The following is a 6,306-nucleotide window of genomic DNA, read 5'->3' as shown; positions in this document are numbered from 1 at the left end:
CCAGGCTGGTCTTGAACCCCTGTCCTTAAGTGATCCTCCTGCATCAGCCTCCCAAAAGTGCTTGGATTACAGATGTGGGCCACTGCACTCAAAGCTGTTTTCTCACTTTTGATAGTCACAGTTAGGAGAAATATTTGTCTACTCCAAGAAGATGTGCAGCGCATTTGTGAAGATAAACAGCAATGGAGCCTGAGACCTTAGCGTAGGGTGTGGTAGAGGTGGTGAGGATTCTGGTATATTGCAGACCACATGCCCTGCCTGCAGGGCTGCCCAGAGCTGGGGAGCTGTATCTGAATGTGAACTTTCCAGGTTTTCAATATTGCCTCAAGTGTTTTGAAATGACTCGGCAGCCTCAGCACAACCACAACTGACCTGCAGGCCCCAACGTGCAGCCTCTACGTTAGCCCTGAATGCCGGGGCGAATCCCCCATAGCTTAGAAGAGGGATGGAGGATGCAGAACTTCAAAGGCAACACTTCTGACTGGGTGTGGTGGCTCATACCTGTAATCCCAGCACTTTGGGAGGCTGAGGCAGGAGGATCATTTGAGGCCAGGAGTTCGAGACCAGCCTGGGCAACATAGTGAGAGCCCATCTCTACCAAATAAATAAATAAATAAATAAATAAGAGATATGTAAAAAATAAAATAAATAAACTTTTTTTTTTTTTAAGAAGGAGGGAATGCTTCAGACCAAGTAACTATCTTACAGAGCTTGGATGTTCATTACTTGTCTATAACAAGAGATAACTCAGGGGCTTAGCAAGAGGAGCACAGAGAGCTTTCTGGATGACTCAGGCTGTGACTGCTGGAACATACTAACTTTGGATTTTTTTTTCTTTTAAAAAAGGGGCAGTATCCCAAGGATGGTTCATCACAGTCCTGCCCCAAAGTAGAGGGGATGGATTTGTCTGTGTGTCTGACGGTGCATTGGAGACTGGGCTATTGGATGCCATGCCCCCGGTAACCCTGCCAGGAACTGGGATTCCATGGTGTATGGCACCTTTGCTCAAAAAAGGACTAGAACCTGGACAGGGGCTTGATTAATTTCTGTTAATGTCTTGCTTTCTAATCTTATGCAATCTTTTGGTCTTTTGCAAGTAGAAAATAGTCTATAGTCTCCTGGGCATGAAAATGTAAGAAAGTGGCTATAAATGTAAGAATCCATCCATCCGTCCGTTCGTCTATCAATCCACCCGTCTGTCTGTCCGTCCATCCATGCGTCCATCCATCCATCCATCCATCCATGGAGCAGATATTTACTGAGCAGCTATTTTGTGCCAGGAAGGCAATGGAATCAATTGGCAAGTCATCACTGAGAAATAACAACAGAAAAGGAATGAGTTTGTATGTGCATATGCATTTTAAACTACTTAGTGATGATATAACTGAATGAAACCGCCCTGTAGAAAAACAGCAAATATTTTCATTCACTCATTAGCGTGTGCATTGAAAAGAATTCTGGAGCAATGTACGCTGTTTTAACACTCAAACTCTTAAGAACGGCATCTCTGGGGAATCGTCAGTTTCTATGTTGTACGTGTTTGTAGTATTCTGATTTATTATAACAAACAAGCTTTACTTTCATAGCCAGAGAAAAACCAATAAAGTTAAATACTAGCAATTTTAATGGGAAGAGAAGTTGACAATACCGAGTACTGGAGCAAGGGTGGAGAGGCAGGAGCTCTCACACTCCCTGGCGGGAAGCAGAGATTGGTGCAGTTTGAGGAAGTCACTGACCACATCTAGTTAAGGTGCACAGGCACACGCCCTGTGACGTGGCAATCCTACATCTAGGAATGTGCCCTAAAGGAATCCAGGTAAGTGGCACCAATGTGCACAAGATGCCAATTGCAACACTGTTTGTGGTGAAAAAATCAGAAACCTACTTGTGGACCAGGGTGGCAGGGAGCATATCTATTGTGGAACATTCACACAGGGGAAAATTCTACCATCATTTCAAAAGAATAAACTCAACCCTACGTGGATCAACATAGGTAAATCTTGAAAATAACACTGAGGCCAGGCACGGTGGCTTACGCCTGTAATCCCAGCATTTTGGGAGACTGAGGCAAGCAGATCACCTGAGGTAAAGAGTTCGAGACCAGCCTGGCCAATATAGCGAAACCCCGTCTCTACTAAAAATACAAATATTAGCTGGGCATGGTGGTGGGCGCCTGTAATCCCAGCTACTCAGGAGGCTGAGGCAGGAGAATCACTTGAACCTGGGAGGTGGAGGTTGCAATGAGCTGAGATTGCACCACTGCACTCCAGCCTAGGCAACAGGGCGAGACTCCATGTCAAAAAAAAAAAAAAAAAAAGAAAGAAAGAAAGAAAAGAAAATAACATTGAAAGAAAATAGCAAGTGATATTGCGATATGTAAAGTTTGATTCCACTTAAGTATTTATTTTCTTTCTTTTTTTGTTGTTGTTGTTTTTTACTATTTCTTTTTTTTCCTTCCACCAAATGTAGGTAATTTTTTAAATACCCAAAGCAGTGTTTGCTATAAGTCTATTTATTGCTTCTGGATCCAAAAATAAATGGTAAAAGTCTAAAAATATGTGTGGGCATCATATACATCCACCTTGGGGAGTTGTTACAGCTGAGGAGGAACATGAGGGGACCTTCATCTATGTCTACAATATTGTATTTCCTTTTTAGTTTTTTCTTTTGACAAACTGCTGCATACTCAAATGTTGCATTTCTTCTTTAAAACATGATATGAAGCCAAGTAGGCAAATATGGATGATGGATCCACAGCTATTCATTTGTATTATTCTTTGTACTTTAAAATTTTTGCCAACCTGGTGGCTGTGAAATGATCTCATTGTTTTATTTTGCATTTCCCCAATGACTTGTGGATTGAGTCACTTTCATGTTGATTGTGTATTGCCAGTTCCCATTTTTCGTAATAGCATGAACAATGGAAGGTCAAATAAGGAGTTTTTCTAGAAGGTGGTGAAGGGCGCAGGTGGAGGTGCCCTGCAGGCAGGTGGGCGTTCAGGTGTGCAGCCAGGGCAGGCCTCATTGGGGTAGAGACCCCCTGCTTGGGTGAGGCTGGCACAGAGGCAGTGGCAAAGTCTTCCAGGTGGTGTGGTTGCCCAGGGACAAATGTCAAGGGGGTGGCGGTGGCCGGGATGAATTTGCGGCTCCTCCATCTTATGCTGGAGCAGAAAGGAGCTGCCTGGGAGGGATGATGCTTGGTGCATGGGGGTCGGGGGGGCTGGCACTGAAGTTTCCAGAGGAAAGGAGGGGTCAGCAGAGCGAAGTGTGGCAGAGGTGCCTTGGGAGAGGAAGGCGGACGCATACTGTGAGATTTGTCTCACAGAGGTCTTAGTTGGCCTTGTTGAGAGCACTGTGTGGTGTGGGGACGCCAACTGGAGAGGGTCCAAGAGGGAGTGACAGTGAGTGTAGATGATACTTTCAAAGGGGCTGACCAGGAAAAGAAGTGGCAGCTGGGTGCGGTGGCTCACACCATAATCCCAACACTTTGGGAGGCTGAGGCGGGCAGATCACTTGACGTCAGGAGTTCGAGACCAGCCTGACCAACATGATGAAACTCCGTCTCTACTAAAAATACAAAAATTAGCTGGGCGCGGTGGAGTGTGCCTATAGTCCCAGCTACGTGGGGGAGAATGGCTTCAACCTGGGAGGTGGAGGTTGGAGTGAGCTGAGATCATGCCACTGCACTCCAGCCTGGGTGACAGAGTGAAACTCCATCTCAAAAAAAAAAAAAAAGAAGGAAGAGAAGTTGGGAGAGGGAGGGGGGTGGAAGCCTGGAGAAGACACAGGGGCGGGCCCAAGGGGAGAGGCTAAGGAGGCTAAGGGCTCGCTTGCACAAGCTCCCAGGCATTCCTGGAGTCCTCACTGCTGTGCGCTGGGCTGTGCAAGGAACACAGGGCAGCCGGTAAGTCCCCACCTCAGCGCCCTCTCTACCAGGGCTGTCTGTAAGGGCTAGAACATGTCCTCAATGCTAAACTCAGCCGGGCGCAGTGGCTCACGCCTGTAGCCACAGCACTTTGGGAGGTCAAGGCGGGAGGACCACTTGAGGCCAGGAGTTCAAAGCCAGCCCGGGCAACATAGTGAGATTCCCCCATCTCTACAAAAAAAACGTAAAACTAGTCGGGCATGGTGGTGTGCACCTGTAGTCCCAGCTACTCTGGAAGCTGAGGCGGGAGGATCTCTTGGGTCTATGAGGTCGAGGCTGCAGTGAGCTATGATTGTGCCATGGCACTCCAGCCTGATGACAGAGCAAGACCCTGTCTCTTAAAACAGAAAATGCTTGGCCAGGCATGGTGGCTTATGCCTGTAATCCCATCACTTTGGGAGGCTGAGGTGGGTGGATCACATAAGGTCAGGAGTTCGAGACCAGCCTGGCAAACATGGCGAAACCCTGTCTCTATTAAAAATACAAAAATTGCCAGGCGCGGTGGCTCACGCCTGTAATCCCAGCACTTTGGGAGGCCAAGGTGGGTGCATCATGAGGTCAGGAGATCGAGACCATCCTGGCTAACGCAGTGAAACCCTGTCTCTACTAAAAATACAAAAAAATTAGCTGGGTGTGGTGGCGGGTGCCTGTAGTCCCAGCTACTTGGGAGGCTGAGGCAGGAGAATCGCTTGAACCCGTGAGGCAGAGGTTGCAGTAAGCTGAGATCATGCCGCTGCACTCCAGCCTGGGAGACAGAGCGAGACTCCGTCTCAAAAAAAAAAGAAAAGAGAATGCTCAGTCCTTCACAGAACAGCCTAGCTCAGTGACAGTGAACCCAGTTGTGGCAATAAGAGAGATCAGCTGTCATTTGCTGTTTCTCTTTAATGTGCCAAGCGCTGTGCTCAACATATCTATGCATGACCTCATTTCATCTCCCTTTGGTTCCATGGGGGAAGCACTATGTTGTCATCCTCAGGTCACAGCTGGGAAACATGAAGCTGGGAGAAGTGAAGCACAGAGCCCAAGACCACTCTGGGAAGTGGCAGAGCTGGGTTCCCACGTGAGGCGACTGCCTCCAGAACCCAGTGAAGAAACGACATCAGTGTGGGCCAACGTCAGGGGTGCACTCCTGCAGGAGGTGGGGTCCAGCCACTGTAGGCAGAGGCCTGGGCAGGGGCACGGGGCAGAATCACGGGGCCTGAGGAGATATGCAGGCAGCGCCATTTAGAAATGATGGTGATACAGCTGATTTTATGAATGTCCTCATTGCCTGCCTGCTTGTCCCCCACACACTACACACTCATTTTCATTTTCTTTTTTGATTTTTTGTTTGTTTGTTTTGAGATAGGGTCTCGTTCTGTTGCACGGGCTGAAGTACAGTGGTGTGATCATATCTCACTGCAGCCTCAACCCCCTGGGCTCAAGTGATACTTCCCACCTCGGCCTCCCAATAGCTGGGATTACAGGTGCACACCACCACGCCCGACTTGCACAGTCATTTTCTTACGGCACAAAGACACATAACTCTGCACTTGTTCATCAACCTCTTCCTCCAAACCGGCTCTGAGCAAGTCACTCCTGTCTTACAAATACCGGCTTCCTGCTGCGGGGGAGACCACACCCATCTTAGTTGAAGGCAAAAGCCCCTTGTGATGTGGTCTTGTCAGCTCTTCGCCTTCCTCTACCCTATTTGTGAGGGCTTTTGTGACTGCTGGAGAGCATTCCACAGCCCCAGCTCCAGAGCTTGAGTCCTGCTGCTGCTCTGCTCCTAGAGTGCCACCTTTTCATTTCATACCAGTGCCCTCCGGGGACTCCAGGGCTTCACCAGTCTCCCAGGCTCCCTTGAGCTCATGTCTCCAGAACTGGCAGTGTACACTCAGCAGGGGCACCATCGAGGGCACCTCACACACCAACCCCAGGGAAGCCAGCATTTGACTTGAACCGCACTGCACAATCAGATGCCACACAACTTTTGGAATTGGCATTGATCAGGAAAATGATTTAAAAGGTGGGGGATGCTTTTTATTGAATAAAGGATAGCGTTGCCCTCCCATGTGAGGCTCCCAGGAAAGAGTACCTGGTAAGCCTATGCAACTGAGTACATTAGAGTCTTCTGAAGTTAAATTTGGAATTGGGATGAGGTAGGAAAAAAATCTATGCTCATTGGATACAGAATGCAATTGTCTGTCGGTGCAGGAACTGAAGTATCTGCAGCAAATTATATTTAAGACTCTATTGTCGCAGGCGGATTAGCTAATGCTTGATTTTAAGTATAGGCTTCTAATGCTATTACTCCTGGTTAACTCTGCCTGGCAGGTAACCTTGTGGAACAAATGACTGCATTGCTTGAATAACATATTTGATCAAACAGGACAATTCTT

This window comes from Pongo abelii, chromosome 20, assembly GCF_028885655.2.
Source record: "Pongo abelii isolate AG06213 chromosome 20, NHGRI_mPonAbe1-v2.0_pri, whole genome shotgun sequence".
Taxonomy (NCBI): Eukaryota; Metazoa; Chordata; class Mammalia; order Primates; family Hominidae; genus Pongo; species Pongo abelii.
The sequence above is the reverse complement of the archived record's forward strand: the minus strand, read 5'-3'. Positions refer to the sequence as shown.